This window comes from Trichosurus vulpecula, chromosome 2 (assembly GCF_011100635.1).
Source record: "Trichosurus vulpecula isolate mTriVul1 chromosome 2, mTriVul1.pri, whole genome shotgun sequence".
NCBI classification, from domain to species: domain Eukaryota; kingdom Metazoa; phylum Chordata; class Mammalia; order Diprotodontia; family Phalangeridae; genus Trichosurus; species Trichosurus vulpecula.
The window spans coordinates 334528741-334553620 of NC_050574.1; the positions used below are offsets into that span (position 1 = coordinate 334528741).

Here is a 24880-nt window from a genome sequence, read left to right on the forward strand (position 1 = left end):
TTCTATAGGGAAAGAAGACAAGCTGGGACTCCAGCACTACTATTTTCTGCCTTTGCATAGGACCAGTTTTATTTCTTATCTCCTCTTTGAGTAAAAAGGATTCTACTCTTTATCTTTCTCCAGGTCCAATGTCTACTTTTTCTACTTGAAGACCCCATGACTTCAGCCATTGATTGTCTCACAAGAAGCATATCTCAAAACCCACAAACATGTAGTGGGAAAGGACAAATTTTAACAGCAAGGATAAATACTCTGACTTAAGAAAATACACTGAAAGTAATATCTAATGTCTCCTGTCTTTGGTTAACTCACAAGAAGTATACACATATATGTATATATGTATGTATGCATATAAAACTTAATTTTGCCAATTACACCTAAAGACAATTTTTAACATTCAAGTTTTTCAACTTTTCAGTTCCAAATTTTCTCCCTCCCTCCTTTGCCTCCTCCCTCTGTAAGAGAGTAAGCAATTTGAGATAGGATATAAATGTGCAATCATGTAAAACATATTTTCATGTTAGTCATGTTGTCAAAGAAGAAACAGACCAAAAGAAAAAAATGGAAAAAATAAATCGAAAATAGTATGCTTCAATCTATATTCAGACTCCATCAGTTCTTTCTCCGGACATGGACGGTGTTGTTCATCATAAAAATTTGGAATTGTCTTGGATCATTATATTGACTGGAATAGCTAAGTCATTCACAATTGTTCATAATACAATATTGCTGTCATTGTGGACAATGTTGTACTGGTTCTGCTCACTTCACTTTGCATCAGTTCGTGTAAATTTCTCTAGATTTATACCCCTTGTGGTAGAGTTCAAAATTGCTCTGCAGAAGAGTGGGATCAGTTTACAATTCCACCAAGAGTGCATTAGTGTCCCAATTTTCACACATCCCCTTGAACATTTTTCATTTTCCCTTTCTGTCATATTAGCCAAACTGATAGGTGGAAGGTGGTACCGTAGAGTCGTTTTAATTTGCATTTCTCTAATCAATAGTGATTTTGAACATTTTTTTTCATGTAACTATAGATAACTTTGATCTTTATCTGAAAACTTCCAGTTCATATCCTTTAATTATTTATCAATTGGGGGAATGACCACAAGAAGCATAAATTAAAAATCACACTGGTGATAATGCCAAAAGTACTAATTTCAGGAACAAGAATGAATGTTGTGAGCTAAAAAAAAAAATACACCGAATGCTAAAACATGCTACAAATAAATGTGTATATAATATCACTTGGATATGAAACCAAGGTGTTATTTCCTGAAAGTAATGAGGTACTCTGGATAAGCCTGGTTATCATAAAATATGACAAATAACTTTGGGTTTCTCATATTATCAGTGACACTATCATACAGAACATAAACATCTTGAGTTATCTTTGGTGGAGGGACAATGAATGATCTATTTCCAAGAGTGTAATCACCAGTAAGTACTCGTGCATAATACATATGCTTCCTCCCATTGATATCTGGTTTGGAGTAGGTATCATTAGCTGAATATAGGGCATTGACAGCAAAATAAGTTCCTTTTCCCCATGCTGCAGCTGTGAAAAAGAAGACAAATTGTTTATACAAAATTAAGATTATGAAATGTGTACTGTTATACCAATTATGATGATGCTTGGGCTCATGATCAAAGGAAGAAAATATTATTTCATTTTGTTGGAATTCTCTCTTTGCATTCATCACGTTTAATCTTTCATTTTAAATCATTCACCTACATAACACTCTTCCTGAACACCTTAAAGTTTCAGTCTTTGCCTTAATCATTGTATTCTCCTGCTCTAAGAATTTACACAAAACACTTGTTTAATAAATGATTGTTAAGTTGAATTCAGAGTCTCCCTCATTAAGCTAATACTACTTTATAACCTGTCTATAAGTAACTTCATTAAAAGCACAGCCAAAAACTTTTGTATAGACAATGACTTCAACCATGTAAGCAAAGTCAACATAGAGAGGCAGGAAATCTCTAGTCAACCCCAAATGCCAATGGTCAACCAGCCTGTCAAGCAACAAGCATTTATTAAGCACTTATGTGCCAGATACTGTGCTAAGTGTAGATATAAAGAGAGAGGCAGAAACATGGTCCCTATCTTTAAGGAGCTCATATTCTAATAGGGAAGACAATATGCCAACAGTGATGTACAAGATATATGTCGAATAAATGGAAGGTAATCTCAGAGGAGAGACCATAGCAGGAGGGAGGACCTCTTACAGAATGTAGGATTTAGCTGAGCCTTGAAGGAGGTTCAAGAAGCCAGTTGGCAGATGTAAAGAGTGAGAGCATTTGAGGCATGGGGGATAGTTAGTGCAAAAACCCAGAATTGGGAGATGGAGTATGTGAGGAACAGCAAGGAAGCCAGTGTAGCTGAACTGTTAAGTGTGTGTGAGTAAACTATGAGAAGACTGCAAAGATAGGGAAAGGCTAGGTTTTAAAGGGATTTAAATGCAACCAAAGCATTTTATATTTGATTCTGGAGATAAAAGGGAGTCACTTATGCTCATTGAGTAGAGGGGGGACATTTTTGGCCCTGAGTTTTATGAAAATCACTTTGATGGCTGAGTGGAGGATAGACTGAAGTAGGGAGAGACTTGAGGCAGGGAGATGAGAAGCCTACTGCTACTATCTAGGAGTGACATGATGAAGACCTCAACAAGTGTGTTGGCTGTGTGAGTGAAGAGATGGGGACATAGATAAGAGATGTTGTGAAGGTAGAAGCATGACCTGATGACAGATTGGATACGTAGGGCAGTATCATACTGTCAAAATGAAAGGTCACACCCTTCCTTTCTGTTGAGGATTCAGAAACAGGCTATACTGATGAATGTAAGCTTTGTTGCAGTGTATTTGTTGCACCACAACAAAATAAAATATATTGATCTTTTTTTAAAAAATCAGCTTTGAAAATAGTTATTTACCTCCTGCAAAGAGAAGTGATAATTCATGTGAAGTTGACACAAATAGAAAAAATACCTAACAGAATAACTTACTTGGAATAACTGCATTGCTATGTGTAGATTTGCCACTGATTTGAAGTCCCCTTTAGGTTTATATTATTGGATATTTTGGGTACAACCTAGCATTCATTCATACCTTCTAGGATTGATGCTATTTTGGAGATGTGGGATGGTGTAGTGGATAGTGGATAAGAACAGAGGTTATAGAGTCAAGAAGACTGTAATGGCCAGTAAAGTAGGACTTTTTTATCTTTTGTTTTGGAATGCTTCTCAGTACTATGGCAATAAAGTGCCTTTGAGTCTTGCCTTTGATTCAATCAAGAGTCTTTGATTGAATCTGGAGTCTTTCATAACCTCCTTAAGTCATGGGAAGGCCTAGGTCACATGGGTTTGACTCACATGGTTGTGATGCCCTCTGACATTGAAGAAGTGTGCATATACTCTGAGGTTAGCGTTTTACTTGGGGCTAACTCACTGGAAGGGTGTCATGTTGATTTGACCAGAAAAGACTCTGGGTAGCTGCTAAGGAGCCCCACGGCTTTGAAATAGTCAGATGTTGGTGCTTCTCTCTTTACTAACTATCTATGTATTGCTGTGGACAGATAGACGCCCTGTCTGCTGATTTGTTATTTTACTCTGTTTATATCATTTCTGCTTGTAATTTCTATTTGTATTTTCTCTGAAATTCAGGTACTGACTTTTTCCCTGAACTATGTGAATGATACATGTACATTTAATTAAAGTGAGATTGTAAACCCCTTAAAGGTGCTTTCCTTAGAAAAGCAGAACAAAGAACTTGTGCTAGCAGCCTTCCTGTATGCTGGTGTTATTGGCCTTACACAGCCACAGTAGCTGCAAGTGGCATTGTTGTTACAAAGACCTGGGTTCAAATCATCAGATTTTTGCCAGCTATGATCCTCAGAAAGATCTCAGGGCTAGATCAACTTGAAGGTCCCTTCTAGCTCTAAATCGCTAAGTCTTTGATCACGCTTCTCTATGGTGCAGATCATAACCCATCCAGACCTCCTCGTTCTTTTCAATTCTTGTTCATATCCTCCTCATTGTTGACCATGTGACACATCCCCTTTATACCCATCATTTGTCCCTGTTTACACCCAGCATGTGTCCCACCCACTGCCTTTTGAATCACCCATAATTGTGATTATTTGGAGATTACTGTGTTCCATTGTTCACAGCCATGTATCATCACAGAAAGGCTATTGAAGGCCAAAAAAAAGATGGTGTGTGTGTGTGTGTGTGTGTGTATACACATGTATACTTCCTTAGGAAAGCTGAAAGTGCTGTGTAATGGAGTCCTGTTCATTTCTGGACCAATCTCCTTCTTTTTCAGCTATCGTGTCTATCCCAGATTTGTGATTTGATAGACTAACTCAATGGATGGAGGCACTACAATCATTCATTTTAATCTGGCTGCACTACTTTGGGACTTCTCTGACTAACTTCTCCACCATGCCCCAGGAAACTCATTATTGGGATAACCTCATCTTCCTGTAAGATCTCATTATCCTTGGTACTCCACCTCATTACTGCCCCGACTCTTTGGTTGGAGGGGGTAGGTGGATGGGTCAGGGTGTCATGATCTCTGAATCTCCATTTAAGGAGGAAGCTCAGCTCAGCTAGCTCTTCATTTCTCACCTAGGTACACCATGTTGGGTCTTCTCTTACTTTTCCATCATTTCCCCATGCTGTTTTCAGCTTCCTTTTTGTATTATCTTCTTCCATTAGATTGTAAGATGCTTGAGGGCAGGGACTGTTTCTTTTGTGTGTGTATTTTTATCTCTAGTGCTTAGCACAGTGCCTGACATATAGAATGTGCTTAATAAATGCTGACTGATTGAGAAAGAAAGCAGATTCCATGGTGACACACTTTAAAGTGTTCAGGTGCTGATGGTGTGATGTGAAAGCCACACCTCACCTCTGAACTTTTTGAAGCAAACACGGTACCTGCTGCTTTACTTACCATTTCTCCCAGAATAACTGCGATTGAAGCCTTGCCTATTGACATGGTACACTGAGTTAATATCTGTCCCATGGAAGAGACATGTTTCATTATTTGTGTGTTTGTTCTGGTCATCCATGAATATTTTCTTTATCTTATACAAATTCCAAAGGCTTCTGTTCTGTATCCTCTGAATCTACAAATCACAAAAGGAAAATCACTTTGGAAATGAGCATAGTGTTAGGCATGGAATACTTGTGGAAGTGAATTTAAAATGATCAATCTATAGGAAACCATTATAGATTTTGTGTAGGGCAGTTTTCCTTTGAGCATAAAATAATAAACATCAAGTTCAGTGCTATCTTTTTTTCCAGATGACTTTCTAAACCTAGAGTTTTGTAAGATTATGCTTTGAAAAGAAATATTCCCTAATTTGGTCACTTTCTGGAAATTTTGTTTTGTTTTGAATTACACATCTGATGTCTTTAATATTGGGCACTCCTGGTGAGGATCCTAACCAACATGGAGAGGCACCTTCTTGGGAACACAAAGCTATAGGCAATTGCTTGGAGTCCTAAAAGGTTAAGTGACTTGCCTGGGGTTATATAGTCAATAAGTATGAGAGGCTCAGCTTGAAGCAGTCTTCTCCACTCCAAAGCAAGCTATCTATCCATTATACAACACTGTCTCTCTCATTGTCATTTTCAAGCTGAAGAGTTTTTTAACTCATTTCTGATAGCTGACATTTGCTAAAGGTTGGGAAAAGTTATCCATCTTTTCCCACCCTTAAAACACATATACACACACACATACACATGCACACCCGCACGCATGCATGCACACACAAACACAAACACACACACTGACATATAATTACTGTGCTCCAAAATTTCTAGGACAAATGTTGAACACTGTCCTAATCTGAAAATGCCTCTTTATTTTATTTTTAAAGTAAATAGTACTTTGTTTTTTCCAATTACATGTACAGACAATTTTCAACATTCATTTTTTATAAGATTTTTGAGTTCCAAATTTTTCTCCTTACCTATATCCTCTCTTCCCTCCCTCCTCCCCAAGACGGTAAGCAATCTGATATGTTATAAACATGCAACCATGTTAAACATACTTCTGCTGAAAATCTCTTTTTAAAACACAGTTTGATCTAGGACCAGAATCATGACTCCTTGCTCTTAAGTTTGTTAATAGATCTCAAGAGAGCTAGGGTTTATGATTGTGGCTCACCCATCATAGCCATCAGTTCTAATATTTTGCGATGTTTTTTTCCCTTCCCCTGACTTAAAAAATAGTTGAGGGGTCACCATTCTGAGTCTGATAATAAGCTAGACATTGCTGTAGAGTGAGCTAAATGAGTTGCAAGAAAAATAAGGTTCCATTTGTCTTTGATAAAAAGAAAATAAGACATAACAGCATACTTAGACAAAGAATACTTCACTGAGTGGTGCAAATTTTATAAAACGCAAGTCATTTTAATTACATTTCCCCTAAGTTGTGTTACTATTTAGCATTGCCCTAAAAAATTAAAAGGAAATTTACTTGCTTTTGTGAATAAAAAAGGAAAATACCAACTTCTAACTAAAATTAGTATTTTTATGTTTATTATTGCCTCTTAAGGCATTGGGGAGAGGGAGAAGGGCTGGTTTCTATTTGTAAATGGCTTACAACACCCTTATAGAGCTGTAAATATCAAAGACCTACAAGCTTGAAAACAATTTTCAAGAATTAGCAGTCTTGCTAACATCCTTTCTCATTTACAGATAAGCCATTTCAATGACTGGGCCTTTGGAAATTTCTTTTGCCTCTTTTCCTAATCCCAACTCTGCCCCTAACCTGTTCCATTGCTACAAGAAGAGTCCAAAACGAGAGAAAATGGAAGGAACAGGGGAAATAAATAGAAAAAAACTCCAAAGCAAATCATAATTAGATGAGTGTTTCTTGTCTATCCTGAGTTAGAAAACACTGAACATGGTCACTCTTTTTCATTGCTGAATCACAGAATGTTAGAATGGGTCTCAGAAATCATCCAGTCCAATTCCCTCACCTTACACATGAAGAAACTTAGACTCTTAGAGTGAGGAAGTGATTTTATCAGAGGTCACAGACACAGATTCCATAGGCATGAGACCAGTGAAAACAAACAGAGAGAAACCAACAGGAACCCCACTGATGTTTTTTTGCCTCTCCAGAGTAGCTTGTTCCACATCCAGGTGGCCTCAGTTGTCCTCTTTTCCCACTCCTCTTTCCCCCATCTTAAGATCTTCACAGTTTGGGACACATTGTTATTTCTTTTGCCATGGAAAGTGACAAAAACAAATGACCCTGTACACTCTAAAAAGGTTCAGGAAACTTTGAGTTAGGAAAAGAGATCTATTTACATTTAGGTTTCCATATCCAATTTAAACTTTAATCAAATCTGATTGTTACTATTGGCAGATTCATAGAATCAACATGGAATAATACTAAGATCTATTCCACTAAAGTATCTACAACAATATTTTTCTTAATTAATGTAACTGGTGAAGATGAAGAATTGGCTTAGAGATCATTAGGCACATGCACAATGGATTGATAAAAGATTATGACCAGTTAAAGGGATTTCAGAGATCATGAACATGGAAGTGAAACACTTGTAAATGATGGTAAGACTAAGGGTATGACCATTTCATTGTGACTGAGTTAGGAGTCAAAGAGGATGCCAATGGTGGTAAAACTTAAAAGTAGGTGGATGGTAGTGCCATCAACAATAATAGGAATGTTGGGAAGAAGGGAAGGTTTGGGAAAAAAGATAATGAATTCTGCTTTGGACACATTGAATTTGAGAAGCCTATAGGACATACAGCTGGAAATGCCCTGTGTTATATTGAGACCAACTGGCATACAGGAGACTATCTCAGACTAAATATATGTATATATATGCATATATATACACATACATATGTATGTGTATATATATATATATATGAAGAGAAGAGAGCAGGGATGAGGACTAGCGATAGTACTGAGGAATGGAGGATTAGAAGTCATAGCAAGGATAAAGAATAGGTTTACCTTCTCTATTGTGTAGTTAGCACAAGTCTGACAAAACTTGTCTTTTATTTGCTTGTATTCTTCATGTCCTGAAGGTAAATCCACCAAAAGCAGGTTCTGGTCTTTCATGTCATCCCAGTGATTAGGGATCTCAACTGAAAGACAAACACTTGGGGATTAATAATTTCCTCCCATATGGAAGGATAGGATTATGCAATCGAAATTCCTAGGACTCTCTAAAAAGCAGAATAGCATCTGAATTCTTTTGCATTCTCTCTATGTTTGGTTTTGAGAATTCAAATCAATTAAATAAACATTAATTAAGTACCTATTACATGAAAAATATTGTACTCTTAAGGAAAAAACAACTATATACCAACAGTAGCCTTTTGAGGATGTATTGACTTGTTCTGCTCACCCTGCCATCCATATAACATGTAACTGATGAACAAATCATTACATCAAATACAGCACAAGGTTATTATTTTACCAGTAGCATCAAACAGATTGCATCCCATCTATAACTTAGTCTAAGAGAGTTGTCTTGGGGCATTAAGTGGCTTCTCCAGAGTCACACAGCTGGTAAGTGTCAGAAGCAGGATATGTACTCAGGTCTTCCTATCTCCAAGCTCTGTCTACTATACTATGCTGCCTCTTATCATTCAGTTATTTCTTTCAAATATTTTAAATCAAATTGAGGGACTTGCTACTTTATTTTAAAACACTAGCAGACAAAATTCATCTAGAGCTCTTCTTCCCAAAATATTTCACAGAAAGCTAGGTGGTCCAGTGGCTAGAGCCTTGGGCCTGGAATCAGGGAGATCTGAGTTCAAATCCAGCCTCAGACATTTATGAGCTTTGAATTTCTGAGTAAATCACTTAATGTCTGTCTGCCTCAATTTTCTCAACTGTGAAATGAGGATAACAACCCTTCCCTTGCAGGGTTGTTGAGAAGATCAAATGACATATCGATAGAGCTTACACAGTGCCTGACATATAGTAGGTGGTTAATAAATACTTGTTTCTTTCCCTCTTTCACATCTATTCTTGGATTCATGAGAGTTAAATAGAAAAGCAGGTGCAGTAATGTAACAGGTAAGGCTGGTAGGAAGGACAGACTGGTAGGAAGTGCCTTCTACCTCTGTCCCATGTTCCTGTATCTGGCACAGCAGGCTCAGAAACTATTTTAAAAGTTCAAGCAGAAATGATGTTTTGCAGAAATGATTCGAGACAAAGAAATCTCAGAAGACATAGAATTACAAACTAGAAAGCAAATGTATTAATTTATAATGCAGGGGGTGGGGTGGGGGATGAAGAGTAGGCAGAGAGAACTGTGCTTAGAGTCAGTAAGTTCTTCCTCTGGATGCCTGACACTGGATAAATCATTTCAACTCTCACTGCCCCAGCAACTCTCTTAGACTGTAAGTTGTGGCACACGTGTTGATCTTTTGAAGCTATTTCCTCCCTGGGAGAGTTAGAGAGAGTTTTCTCACTGGTAGCTCTTTCTACCAATGAAATCACAGATTTAGTCTGAAACCAAAATAAACAAAATAAAACAGGCTTCTCCAAACTAGACCCTAGAATCTGAAAAAAATCTAACATGCTAGCAGATGAGAAACTGCAACCCAAATTGGGGGATCAGGAGGCTGCCATCAATCAACTTCTTGTGGTACCTCAGCCTTGTGGCTTCTTCTCATAATCATACTAGCCTTACTTGTTCAGGTCACCTGGTGAGACCTGCTAGGCTTTTTCCTTCACTAATTCCCAGACTAATTGTCTGGGATGCCCTTAACCTCTTCCCCCCATCTCCCCTCCATGTAGGGGAATGATCATGAAGGTTTCCTTCATTCCACTCCTTCTCCTAATGCCTGGATTATTTCTACCACATATATTCATTATGTCCATCAGGATGCACTCTATCCACAGAGCTGGAGGAAATCACAAAACCAAGATGATACTGGATTGACTAAAACTCTGTTACCTAATCTCAACTGGACCCTCACTACAGCAAGCAGTCTTTCTCCTCTACAGCTGATTAGGTATATTGCTCACCAACGTGTCCATTTCAAATCTTCCCTTCTAACCTCTTCATAGTACTCCCCTCCCCATCCTCTTAGCTGATGACTTTGCCTCATATTTAATAAAAAAACTGAAGTGATTTGATGACAGCTTTCTGTTCCCATTGCCTTGTCCCCCTCACCTCACTTTACTCAGACATCTTTCTCGACTATTTCCTTTACCAGTTCTCGGGTGTCACTTAAGCTTTGTTAAGTCTAACCCCCTTTGGCATTTAGAGACTTTCATAACTGGTCACCTTCTTACATTTCAACTCTTTTCGCACTTGACTCCCCTCCACTCACCCTCCAATCCAGCCATACTGGCCTATTCGACACTCCTTGTATACTGCATTTCATTTCTGAACCTTTGCACTGACTGTCTCTCACACCTGGGATATTTCCCTCCTTAGCTTTACTGCCTCATTTCCCTGGATTTTTTCTACATTCATCTCAAAACCCACCTTTTTTCTGGAGGTCTTTCACTGTTCCCTCAGCTTCTAGTGCTTTCTCTCCCTTCTGAAATGACCTTACAAGTATTCTGTAGATATCTTGTATGTCCCTAGTTGTTTTACATGTTGTCTCTCCTATTAGAATGGGGGCAGGGAGTCTTCTGGCTTTTCTTTATCTCTCTAGCTAACCCTTAGCATAAGGCCTGGCACATAGTAGGGTCTTAATAAATGCTTGTTGACTGATCAAATGATACCCAACAACACCCAATATTCATTTGTTTTAAATGGATATCACTAAGAAGTGCTGTGTCTGCTTTCCATCTCTGTCCACGGTACTGGACAAGGGGCAGCAGAGGCATGCGTATATTTATACGAATGAGGAAGAGGTTAACAGCAATACAAGCTGCCCAAATTCTTAGATTTTATTTCTATTTTTAAGTACTAATGAGAGAATACTTGGCCTATACCACTTCTGCTCCCTTACACCTAAATTCCTAATTCTCAGGCTTGATTCTAATACTGGCTCAGTCTCTGGTTCTCTCAGCCCCACAGCATCTAACTCTTCTGTTTTTAAAATAGGGTGCAGAACCCTTAGGATAGGTTAGTTTTTTCCACCTATAAGCACCCTCCAATCATTATCTTTCAGACCACCTCATCTTTCTCTTTCAAGAAGCCCTGGGTGAGCAGCACTTACGCTGGGTCTAGTGTTGTCTTGGGCACTGGAGAGATGAATCAAAGGAGGAGGAGACATTGCTTCTATTTCCAGCTCTGTCTCTGAGCCCCTGTGGAACCTCGGGCTTGTTGGCCCCTGTTGGTTGGTAAAATATAGAACATTATAAACTTTGTATAGAGCTAGGGGCTGTATCTATGGTTTCACTGGTACAAAGAATTACCAGGTGAGAACACTGTCTCCACCAATGCAAAGTAGCACCTTGTCTACAACCCATAGTCTTTAAGACTTCAGTGGTGAAAAGAGAAGCAACCTAACCCACAGGCTGTAGCATGAAACAGTGCTTGCTGTTCTTTAAACTTCCAGCAAGAAAGTACTATTTCCTAACCAGGCTCCAAAGCTACCCTTCCCCACATTATAGGCCTAACTACCTCCTTCTCCTCTCCCCCAGCAGTACTATACCAGTTATTCAGCCAGTCAATAAGCACTTATTAAGCACCTACTATGTGCCATGCATTTTGCTACGCACTCGGTCTATGAAAAGAGGCAAAGCGGTAGCTTGGTGGTGCAGTGAGTAAGTGTGACCCTGGGCAAGTCACTTAACCCCAGTTGCCTCTCCTACAAAAACAAGGGAGATAAAGAAATGAAAAGATGCAAAGACATCCCTGTTCTCCAAGAGCACACACTCTAACAGGGCATATGACATGCAAACAACTATATAATAATAAACAATATACAGGATAAATTGGAAATAATCACAGGCATAAGGAACTAAGAATTAAGAGGGATTAGGAAAGACTGTTTTTTAGAAGCTGGGATTTTAGCCTGGGAAGCCAGGCAGTAGAGATGGGAAGGGACAGCATTCCAACCATGGGAGAGTCAGTGAAAATGACTGGAGTCTGGAGATGGCTTGTTTTGTTCAATTAACAGCTAGGAGACCAAGTCATTGGATCACAGAGTTCAAGGTGGAGTGTGAAGTGTAAGAAGACTGGAAAGATAAGTATAGGCAGGTTATGAAGGATATGCTGTGGGCATTACCTGTTAGACACCTCTGCTTAAGTGCCCAAAGCAGGAGTAGAACCAGAATAAATGCTCAGTTGGTTCTAAGGGAGAGGGAGAGTATGGAAAAAAGGACAGAGAGGCAGAGAGACATCAACTGCAAACTCAGGGCATTTTCACTGGGTGTCCCCCATACCAGGAATTCTCTTCCTTCTCATCTCTGCCTACCAAATTCCCTGGCTTCCAGGAAGTCCCAGCTAAAATTCCACCCTCCTTAGGAAGCATTTATTAATTCCCCTTAGTTCTAATGCCATCTCTCTGCTGATTATCTCCATTTTAACATTTTAGCTTGTTTATACACAGTTATTTTCTTATTGTCACCCCATTGGATTTTTAGCACTTTAAGAATAGGAACTGTCTTTGGCCTTTCTTTGTATCCTCAGAGACTTAGCACAGTACCTGTACTCATAGTAGGTGCTTGATAAGTGTTTACTGGCTGAATGACAGAGAGGGAGAGGAGAGCTGAGACAGAAAGAGACAGACAGACAGACAGATAGACAGACAAGACAGACACAGAGACACAGAGAGAGACAGAAACAGACAGAGACAGAGATACACACAGGGAGACAGAGACAGACAGATAGAGAGACAGACAGAGAGAAACAAAAAGACAGAGACAGAGAGAGACAGAGAGTGAATGTTAAAAATAAAGGAAAGCTGAACTTACCTTGAAATTTATTGATACGACGAACAGGCAAGCTGTGTCCCCTTCCATTTGTAGCAAGGTTAGTGTTAAAGTCTACTGCATAGTTTTCATTCTCAATTTTAACAACAATGTAGTTTTTCTCTCTTTTCCTTGCATCCTCTAAATGCAGATTAGTCATTTTGTTGAAAGGCTTGAAAAGACCTCCGGCATTATACTGCCATGTGATGGTTCTGCTGAGCTCCTCAGCCTTAGACTCCTCATCTACACGTAATTGTGTTCTCTTGATCATGCCTTCAATTGCCTGGGAAGCCTTGAACAGATCTCGGGTAGTTCCTGTGACCTCTATTTGAGACCCTCCATGTGTCACATCGATGGTGATGTTTAGCCTTTTTTGCAACTCATTCAGTTCATTGTATTCTTTTTCACCAAAGTTTTGGATGGATTTATCAGAGAAAGTACAACTTTCATGTTCCTTTAAAATCAAATCTTGTATCCAAGTGGCAGCTCTTTGAATATTCTCCTCACTTTCACCACACACCTGGAAAATTGCTGATTTTTTTATTTTTTCCAAAACCAAATTTTCTTGTTTATGGGGAGGCTGGCTTGCAACACCAAAAAATGCTTTAAAAATAAATGATAATACCATGAGAATTTATTCATGAATATTTTCAAGATGAATCATAGGCATATGCATTTTAAAGGAAATGAACAACTTACATTTTATTGTAGAGAACACAGTGGTTGAGGTTGGTGTCTTAGAGCTTACTCTTTTTTCCATAGTATCATGAAACACTGCCACTAGCTGTGGCAGGAAGATGACCACTTTCACTTTTTTCACTGATGGGCCACATCTTTTCTGTGTAAAATCTTCAATGGCATCGATTATAGATTCAGCAACATAAGTAGGGTCTTTTCTGGCCCGTCCTGAAGAACAAAATTCAAAAAGATAAGAACAAAGCAATAAAAACTAAAACCTCCTCCTTTTTGTTAGTCTCCCCCTGCCTCAAACTACTATTGAAAAGTTGCTAGGTTGGATTCTTAATGGTTAATTGCTCCTTCCTCCAAATAGGGCATCACTTGGTTTCACTGTCAGTATCTCAAACATTGTGGACTAAGCTCCCTCTCTTTTAGGCTCTATAGAAAATTATAATACCTGCCCTCAGGAAGCCTACAGTTCAATTAGCAATAGCTACAGGAATCTGAATAATCCAAAGGCTGAATTTGGTTGTACATAGATAAATATAAAAGAAGCAAATAAAAATAACAATAGAAAAGTAGAATTTATATATCACTTTGTGATTTATAATGTGCTTTACAAATATTATCTAATTTTAGCCTCTCAATAGCCCTGGGAAGTAGGTGCTATTATTACCTTCATTTTATAGATGAGGAAACTGAGGCACACAAAGACTGAGGTGGGCTTTAATCATGACTCCAAGCCCAGAGCTCTATCCCTTGTGCCACCTAGCTGTAATGGATCTGGAGGCAGAGTACTAATGCCAGGAGGGACCAGGCAAGGTCTTGGGTAGGTTTTATCACTTGACCTGAGACTTAATGGAAGCTAGGGATACTAAAAGGCAAAGTAGAGGGGGTAGGGGAGAGAATTCCAGACATGACAAGAGCCTGTAAAAGGTTGTGAAGGAGAGATTATTATGTGTGGAAACCAGCAAGTGGGTTACATTAACGTAGAATGTATAAAGAGCAAATCATTGTAGAAAGACAGAGTGAAGCTAGAATGTAAAGGCCTTTAAATGCCAAGCAAAGCAATTTGTATTTTATCCTAGAGTTAATAGGGAACCACCAAGGTTTTTTGAGTAGGGAAGCAAAATAGCAGTATCATTATTATCATAGATCATGATATTTAGAAATATCAATTGGTCAGCTTCGTGGAAGATGGACTGAAGAGAGGGGAGGCTGGACACGGGAAGATTAGTTTGAAAACTAGTGTGATAGTTCAGGTGAGAAGTGATGAGGACCTGACTTTGGGTGATGACTGTGGGGAGAGAGAAGGGAACAAATGTCAGAGATGCTATAGAGATAGAATCAATAAGATAAATGGAGAGTTCTACATTTGAGTTGTACAAAATCCATAGTACAGGATGGGGGAGGTAGAGCTATATAATATTTCATATGTATCTGTTTTTAACAGACTACAAGTTCAATACAAGGGAACAGGATGATATGGGAGCAAAACCAAACCAAAAGGTCAGTAGCAGCTTAGGTATTGATAGAGAAGAGGAAGTCAGTCAGTCAATAAGCATTTGTTAAGCACCTGCTATGTGCCAGGCATTGTGCTAAGCACTGGGTATATGAAAAGAGGCAAAGGGGTAGCTTGGTAGTGCAGTGAGTGTGACCCTGGGCAAGTCACTTAACCCCAGTTGCCTCCCTCCCAAAAAAGAGAAAAATAGAAAGAAAAAGAAAAAGAAATGAAAGAGGCAAAAACAGTCCTCCATTCTCAAAGAGAACACAATCTAATAAGGGAGATAATTTGCAAACAACCATATATAAATAAACGATATACAGAATAAATTGGAAATAATAATTGGGATAAGAGGTTCAGAAAGGCTTTTTTTAGAAGATGGCTTTTTAACTGGGACTTAAAGGAAGTGAGGCAAGCCAGGTAGTAGAGATGAGGGACAGCATTCCAGCCATGGGACTTTCAGTGAAAATGTCTGGAGTCTGCAGATGGCTTGTTTTGTTCAATTAACACCTAGGAGACCAAGTCATTAGATCATAGAGTTCATGGTGGGGTGTGAAGTATAAGAATACTGGAAAGATAATGGGAAGTGCTGATTATGAAGGGCAGGAGGAATAAAAAGACTACCTTCCTTCAGAGAAGTTCCTATTGAGACAATACCATAAATCTGTAGCAGACCTGATGAGCAAAAAGCAAGTATGGAGGAAAAGAGGAAGCAGATGATGGCAGGGGTATTACCAGGACATGGGAGCAAGAGTTTTGAAAGTAGAAGATGGTGTAAACTTTAACTGTTTAACCCACCAAGTTTATCATATAAGACTTGTACAAAAATCATGCAGAGGTGAAGAAAGCAGAGGTAAAAGAACAACCTCCCAAACGAATCGACTCCAGAATACTTGGCCTTACCACAAGCAGTTGATTTATTATTACCAGAGAGGAAAATTTGTGTGAAATGGGACAGAGGAAAGCAAACTGAGCTCAAGGAATAAGATGCAGCATGCCAATTAAAAAGTAAATAAAGTCAACAAGGAAAGCAAGAGCCCACAAAACTCTGCTCAATTATAAAGTCAATGTTACTACCCTACTGTCATACTCTTATTTTCTGGTGACAATTGACAAACTTTTTCTAGGAGGGTGCTGTGTAAGGGGAATTATGTCTATATTGGAAAGTTTTCACTGTGTAGAAAAGAAAAACTTTTGATTTAAAAAGAAGATTAAATGCAAAATCATTTTGATATTTGTTATCAACATTTCATTCAAAAGAATAAAGATTATCCCACGACTATGTATAGGCAAAAGTGAAAGAAGGAAAGAAAACCAGCTAAAAGACTACTATATTAATCTATGTATGAAGAGATGAGGGACTGGGGTGATAGTCATGGTAATAATGGAAAAGAAGAGTTGAATCTGAGGACATTGTGAAGGAATAATCAGCAGAACCCTATTGCAGAAGGATAGAACACAGAGAAAGGAGGATTAAAGTCTAGCATTTATGCTGTAATCCATGAAAAAAAAAAGAAAGTAAATGATACTATTGACAGGAAAAAGAAAAATGCTGCTTATTTGTAGAGGGATAATGGAAAGATCTCTGAAAAAAGTGACTCAGTCCAATTGATGATACTGGTGGCTCAGCATGAAACTAACTAGCTGTGTGGGGCAGTGCATCAAGGGCTGGACCAGGAAGACTTGAGTTCCAATTAGACACTGACTAACTTACTAGATGTGTGATCCTAGGCAAATCATTTTGCATGTTTGCCTCAATTCCCTCATCTGCAAAATGGGGACAATAATATTACTTGTCTCCCAGGGTTGTTGTGAGGTCAGAATGAAATATTTGGGTAGTGTTTTGAAAACGTTACTGCACTATATAAATCTTAGATATTTTTATTATTATTAATTGATCTCAGGCAAATTGCTTATCTTCTTTAGGTCTCCACTGAAAAACAGATTAGCCTAGAGTTACAAAATCTCTTCTAGCTATAAAAATTCTACGATTCGATTATAAGTGCAGTATTTGACCTGAAAAGTTTTAGGTGGCACCAAATGGAATTGTCTGATAGATAAAGGAGAGATTAGACTAGGGGCTGAAGGTGTTCACAGGTTGGAGCTACTGATTGAGAAGTCACCTGCAAGGAGGTAGAAATTGAAAACATGAGAATGAATGAGTGAATTCTTCTAAATGGTAAATATGTGAGAGAGAAAGAAGGAAGAGAAGGAAGCCAAGAAGTTAAACTGGAGAAAAGACAGAAAATGAAAAGAGGCTAAAGAAGAGCCAGTGAAAGGCACTGAGAAATGGCTCAATTTGTTTTCTTTCCACTTTTTCTGTTTCTCTTCCCCACTGTCATCTTCTGTCCTTTAGTCTTATTCTTTACCAATTTCTCTTTCTCATCTTCTTTTTGCTTATCCATATCTTAAGATTAGAGGCAACACCCAACAGTGCCCACAAGAACCATGGTACCCAGAGGGAAAAAACATTGCAAAGACCTAAAATAGATTAACACCATTGCTATCACTCTCATATAGATTAGTGATTATCTTTACTAGTGGACATGTAGTCTAGGGGATACTCAGTATTTAAAAAAACTAATTCTGATAGGAGGCTACAAACCTGTTCCAATGGCTGGGAGGGAAACTGAAACATATTTCATCTGTTCACATTCCTGTAGGACTTCAGAGATGGTTTGTTTGACATCATTTTCCCCAATAACATGTATTATTTTCTTGCACCTTAGATTTCCACCCTGTGTTACTATAAAATTTCTGAGACGATTAACAGCTAGAGAACAGAAGTCACAAAGGCATGAAAAATTATCTAAATGAAACTTTTGGAGAATTGAGGATATAGAATACTTTATTTAGGTAAAAGAGAACATGAAAACAACATTCCTGGTTTGCACAGCTCCTTTGATTACCTAAAATTCTTACTGAATCTCAGAGATGAATGGCACCTTAGGGCTCATGTAGTACAATCCTGTCTGAATCAGTAATTCAGGTGGGACTTTCCTTTACTGTTTTCTCTTGTAGCACTTATTTAATCAAGTGCCCTTGAAGAGTCTGGCCTTTGTTTCTTTGATTGGATAAGGAGTCTTTGAAGACTTGCTTGCCTCAAGGGAAAACCTAGTTTACCTGTTTGTGACACCAGAAGCTTTTAGGCCACATGGGTTTGAGTCACACATTTCGATACCCTTTGACCCTGAACAAGATATATAAACCCAGAGGTTTGTGATTTTCCTTTGGGCTCTCACTCACTGGAGGAATGTTGATGTAGAGACTCTGGGAAACCACTGTTATGAGCCCTCCAGCTTTGAAGAAACCCAGATGTTTTGTTTGGGGGCTCTGACTCACTGGAAGAGTGGCATGTGACTCTGGGCAAGCTGTTGTAACTGCCCCCCGGCTTTGCTAACCCAGATGTTGGTTTGTATTTGGTCTGTTTATAATGTATGTTTGTAATTTGTTTGTATTGGCTCTGAAGTTCAGGTTGCTGGCTTTTCCTCCTGAACTATGTGAATGATATTGTATGTTAGATTAAACTGAGATTGTTAACCCCTTAAAGTAACTTTCCTTAGTGAGGCAGATCAAAGAACCTGTGCTGGCAGCTGTTGTTGCTGGTCTTGTTGGGTCTTACACCTCAACAGCTGCTGCTAGCCAAACTGTTGTTACACTGTCCTTTGCATAAACACCTTCCAAAGCATTACTGACATAATTGTCCACTCTCTACTTAAACATCCCTAGTGATGGAAATCCAATTAGCTTATAAAGTATCCCATTTCTTGTGGGCCTTTTTTGACCAGCTGCAATATGACACACTAGAAGCTGTGCTGCCTCTGGAGTCAGGGGATCTAGGTTCAAATCCCACTTCTCATATTTATCCCCTGTGGGACTTCGGCAATCACTCAACCTCTTGGGCTTCAAGTTAGTCATCTGGATATAAGAGGGGATGGACTAGATGAGGTTGCTTTCAGCTCTAAATCCACAATTTTATAATCAATGTGTCTCCTGTAAACCTCTAGCAATGGTACTATGGCACAGTGGAAAGAATAATGACTTTCAAGTCACAAGACTTTACCTCAATTAGTGATTATGCCATTACTTGTGCAACCTTGGGCAAGTCATTTAACCTTTCTGGGTCTCAGTTTGTTTATCTGTTAAAGCAGTTGGACTAGGTGACTACTAACATTTACTTTACCTCTAAATCTATGATCCTATACTCTTAGTCATAGTGAATAAACTGGTTACAATGAAACATATCTAGAAGACAGCTCTTGCTCTCAAGGAGCTCACAATGTAAGGGTGTGAATTTCTTCCCATTGGTCCAAGTTTTCCCTCTGGAAACATATGGAATGTCATATGCCTCTTCCATGTGAGAAGATTTCAAAAATCCAAAGACAATGACCATGCCACATCCCACTCCTAAATCTTCTCTTCTCAAGGTTGAAGAGACAAAGCCTAAAGCATGGTAAACTACCTGGGGAGGGCTGTGGCAGAGCTCTAAGTAATCTGGTTGCTATACATATCTCCTAGGATCATTTCTAGTAGGATTTCATTCTTACCCTAAAAAAGAAATTAGTTTGTACTTCTTATGCTATACTTCCCAACAAACACCCAAACATATCCCCTTAAAAGTACACTATATCCAGACCAGTTAAGTTTGTTGATCCGTTAACAGAAAAGAAGGCTATATTATCTAATTTTGATATTATAGTACCAACATGGACAATTGGAATTGACAAGATTTTTCTTGCCTCTTCATATTGACTTTAAATATTTATATTGTTATAATCTCTGAGAATATTGTTGTGTCTGATGCCTTTCCAGGTAGTAGTCTATAGAGAGAATGTCTTAGCCGCCAAGAAGAACCCCTAATGGTGAAAGTTTTAGATACTGTGATTGGTTGGCAGGGAAGACGGGAGACACAGGGAGCCTTGTGGGTGCTTCAAATCATACCATGTGTGGTTGTTGCCTACTATAGTCTTGCATAGTCTTAGCTCAAGTTTTGAAGGAAAAATTTTTTATAATCTCACTTTCAGGGCACCTCTCCCACGGAACACTGGCTCATAAGGAGTTTCTGACTTGTTTCCATTCTATCCCATGTACCCTTCTTCTCATTACCAGTTATTTCATTTGCGCTGGATTATGGCTAAAACAGAAACATTAATACTATACCTAATGCAGCACACTCTGATTCCACAGCTGGTCCAGCTGCTTCTAAAATGGCTTTAGAAACCCCTAGATAAGAGAATAACAATAGAGATGAACATGAATTAAAGAATCACATCATGTCAGAGCTGAAAAGTACGGCAGAGATCATCCATTACACTATCTTAATTTTATTTATATATTTTGCCACAATTCTTTTTCAATTAGTATGCACTTATTTTCTCTCCCTTCTACCAGTCCCATCCAAAAGAAAAGAAAAACAAAACACTTATAACGAGCATACAAAGTCAAACAAAACAAATTCACACATTGTACATGTGTAAAAAAAAAGTCTTTCTAAAAATTTATATGTCATTTTTGCATCTTGAGATCTTTCTGTCAGTAGGTGGGTAGCATGCTTCATTATCAGTTCTCTAGAATCATGGCTGATCATAGCTTTGACTAGAATTTTTTAAAATTTGTTTTTTGGATATTACACTTAAAAGCAATTTCAAACATCTGCTTTTTAAAATTGTCATCATTTTTTATAGGAGATCAGTATTCCATCATAATCATATACCACAATTTGTTCAACCATTCCACAATTGAATGATATCCCCTCAATTTCCAATTCTTTGTCACCACCAAAAGCACTGCTATAAATATTTTTGTACACCTAATACTTTTCTGTATTTTTTTAATCTCTTCAGGACACAAACATTGTAGTGGTATTGCTGGGCCAAAAGGTATGCAAAATTTTCTAACCCTTTGAGCGTAGTTCCAAATTGGTCTCTAAAATGGTTGGATCAGTTCACAACTCTAACAACAGTGAATTAGTTTGAGCAGAATTTGTAAGCCTTTCAAATTTGTTTGTCATTCCATTGTTGATTTTGAATAAATTATTCTTTTGGTTCTACTCATTTGATTCTGCATCAGTTCATTCAAATCTCACCACAGTTTTCTGAAACAATCACTTCCATTATTTCTTAAGGCCCAATAGTATTCCCATATTTCGTTACATTCTTATAACACAGTTGTTTAGTCTGTCTCAACAGACTGGCATACCCACATATCTTTATTTTCTTTATTACAACTAAGAGAGCTGCTCTCTCTTGCTCTCTCTCTCTCCACACCCGCACCCACACCCATACATATATATATATGCATTCACCCACAGATTCCTTTTCTTCTTTCTTTGATCTCTTTTGTTCATATTCCTTTAATATTACAGATGAAGAAACTGAGGCCCAGAAAAAGGAAGTAAATCACTTCAAATCACACAATTAGGAAATGACCATGTCCAGGGATCTTTCTAATTCAAAATTCAATATAGTCATTTAATCATAGCTATATAGTGCATTGGTAACTAAGGTAGGGCCAATGAAGGGAGGTCTGATTTTATCTTTGTTCCCAGGTAAGCCCAAAACCCCTAGCTACTAGGTACTAAACTGATGTGGGTGTGAAGCCCCCAGGGTCCTAAGGGGAGTTGCTAAGCCCAGAGCCAATAGTAAGAGCTTAAATTCTGTTCCCTCAGATGACATTTGATGTTGGCTAAAGAGTGCATAAAAAGGGAAGACAGAGCTATTTGCTCAGGGCTCTCACTCTTGGCGGTGTGCTGATGTGGAGACTCTGGGCAGCTGTAGTTAAGAGCCCTCAAGCTTGTAAACCAGGATGTTTGGACTTTGTTAAACTCTGGTAACTATGCAATGAGATTTGAATCTGACAAGGTCTGTCTGTTGAGGTTTGTAATTTGTTTGTATTTGCTCTGAAGTTCAGGGTGCTGGCTTTTTCCCCTGAACTAAGGGAATAATATTTGTATACTGGATTAAAGTAAAATTGTTAACCCCTTAACATTGCTTTCCTTGGTAAAGCATATCAAAAGAACCTGGGCTTGCAGCATTCTGTGAGCTGGTGGTTGTTGGTTTTACACCCCCATAGCAGCTGCTAGCTGAATTGTTGCAACACATGTAAAGCTCCTAATAGCTTTCACAAATTCATGCTCCAATGCCTCATCATGATGTAGAGGTAATGCACAGTTCTTCAATGGGAATTCCAATGAAGAAGAAGTACTGGGAGCTTCAGAGTCTATTGTATTAGAAAGGCTTTGAATACAACCTGACCACAACCAATATCTAGTTAAGTATAAAAGACACATAATCAGGAAAGTGGCTATTTGGTGGTGAATCCTTAAGCCAGGGAAACCTATAAAACCAAGAAAAATACAGAATGGTCTTCACTTCCATATGACTGTCTTTGGCTTCTGAAATGATATGACAGAAAAAGGATAAAAGGTGCTGACCATTGCAGTTTTTGGACCTCCTACAATTGTTAAGTTGGTATTGAGTCCTCTAATAGTGAGATCCTTGTTCAATGACCACGGAGAGGCCACAGCTCTCAAAGAATCCAAATCTGAATATTCTTCTCATTTTTTTAAATAAATGAAACCAGAAGATAAAGAGAAATTGCAGCTAAACAGAGATAGCTCACAGGATTGACTTGGGAGACACAAACAAGAGTTGGTTTTGTCATGTACCCAAAAGCAAGATGAAAAACTATTGCATGAGACTCTTAATCATTTCAAATTACAGTGCATATAGTAACCCTTTTCAAAGAGAATTACTAATGAAATAACTGAAGTTGTGCTCCAAAATCTATTGCAGAGGATGGGAATGTAAACAGGTTCTACAGAAAACCTAAAAAACGGTCAGGTAACATAAAGATAGAAAGTGCGGGTAACACACTACATGAGAATGAAGATACAAAAAAAAATTTGGTAGACTAGTTCACTGTGCCTATGAATGAATGAAAAAAAAATTTATTAATCACCTGTTATATCAAGCATGATAGTAGGCTTGCAAAAAGGAAACTGGGATGGTCTCTGCCCTTAAGAATTTTACATTCTTTTTTATAAAAGACTTGCATGACTTTAATTAATAAATGTTTATGGAATTGAATAATTTCTCTAGTCAGTAAGTGTTCATTTTTCCCTGTAGGATTATATACTGTTTTGCTAGGTAGGTTATTCTTGGTTGTACTCTTAGTTCCTTTAGCTTCCAGAATATCATATTGTAAGCGCTCTTATCCTTTATAGTGGAAGCAGCTTAAATCTTCAGTGACCTTGAATTTGGCTCCACTGTATTTTGTTTATTTTTTGACTTTTTCTTTATGGATGCTTGCAGTATTTTCTCCTTGACCTAGGAAATTTGGGTCTTAGCTATAACATACCTGGGAGTATTCATTTTGGGACTTCTTTTAGGATAAGTTGATTTTTTTCAATTTCTACTTTGCTCTCTGCTCCAAGACACCTGGGCAGTTTTCCTTTATAATTTCTTGAAATATTATCTTAAGGCTCTTTTTCTCTGCTAATGACTTTCAGGCAGTCCGAAATTCTTAAATTATCTCTCTTGGATCTATTTTTCAGGTAAGGTGGGGTTTTTTTCTTATAAGATATTTGATATTTTATTCTTTTTATACTCTTTTGACTTTGTTTCATTGTTTCTTAATATCTTATGGAATCACTAGCTTCCACTTGATCAATTCAATTTTTAGGAGTTATTTTCTTCAGTGAGGTTTACACCACTTTTACCATTTGGCTAATTCTGATTTTGAAGGAACTATTTTCTTCAATATATTTGTGCCTCTTTTGCCAGGTTCTTAATTCTCTTTTCATAATTTTCTTGCATAGTGTGAGCTCCCCACTAAGTATCTCCAAAAACCTATAAAAAATGGCTCTGAACCAATTCTAGAGCTGCAGAACCCACAAAACAGCAGAGGGAAGCAGGGCTCCAGCCCAGGACAGCCTGGATGGTCTCTGGGTGAGGTCTATCCCACACGGAGCTGGGAGCTGGGAGCTGACAGTGGAGTGGAGCAGAGCCCAGCACGAGCAGCGCGGACCAAGCAGACCAGGAGCCGGGTGGAGCAGGCCCTAGCGCCCTGAATCAGTGAGCTGCGGCAGTTACCAGACTTCTCAACCCACAAACACGAAAGACAGCGGAGAAGGTTAGTGGGAAAAGCTGCGTGAGTGGAAAGAATTCACCGTTCAGCCACCGCCCCAGGGCAGCGGAGGTGCGGCAGCTACAGCTGCAGTTGCTTCTGGCCCTGGGCCCACCTGGTGGGAGGAATTAAGTGGCGGATCAGGGCAGGAGTGCACAGCCTGCTGAAGATCTAAGCCCAGTCCGGGTTGGGGGTTCTTGGGGAAGGAGGTGTGCTGGTGTGGCAGAGCTGGCCCATCCCCCCGAAACGTGGAACATAGAATTCTTTAGTCTACAAGCAATCATACCCCGCTGAAAAACTCGAGGGTCAAGTTAGTTGGCTGGGAATATGGCCAGGCAGAGAAAACGCACCCAGATTCAGTCTCAGACTTTGGATTCTTTTTTTGGTGACAAAGAAGACCAAAACATACAGCCTACAGAAGTCAACAAAGTGCAAGAGCCTACACCAAAAGCCTCCAAGAAAAACATGAACTGGTCCCAGGCCACAGAAGAGCTCAAAAAGGATTTGGAAAAGCAAGTTAGAGAAATAGAGGAAAAATTGGGAAGAGAATTGAGAAGGATGTGAGAAAACCATGAAAAACAAGTCAATGACTTGCTAAAGGAGACCCAAAAAAATACTGAAAAATATACCGAAGAAAACAACACCTTAAAAAATAGACAAACTCAAATGTCAAAAGAGCTCCAAAAAGCCAAT

At 38.6% G+C, this 24880-nt stretch overlaps 1 pseudogene; it reads right to left on the bottom strand.

The window, feature by feature from the left end:
- Nucleotides 1-764: 764 nt before the first annotated feature.
- The window catches only part of LOC118837378, a 62153-nt pseudogene continuing 38037 nt past the window's right edge, over nt 765-24880 (bottom strand).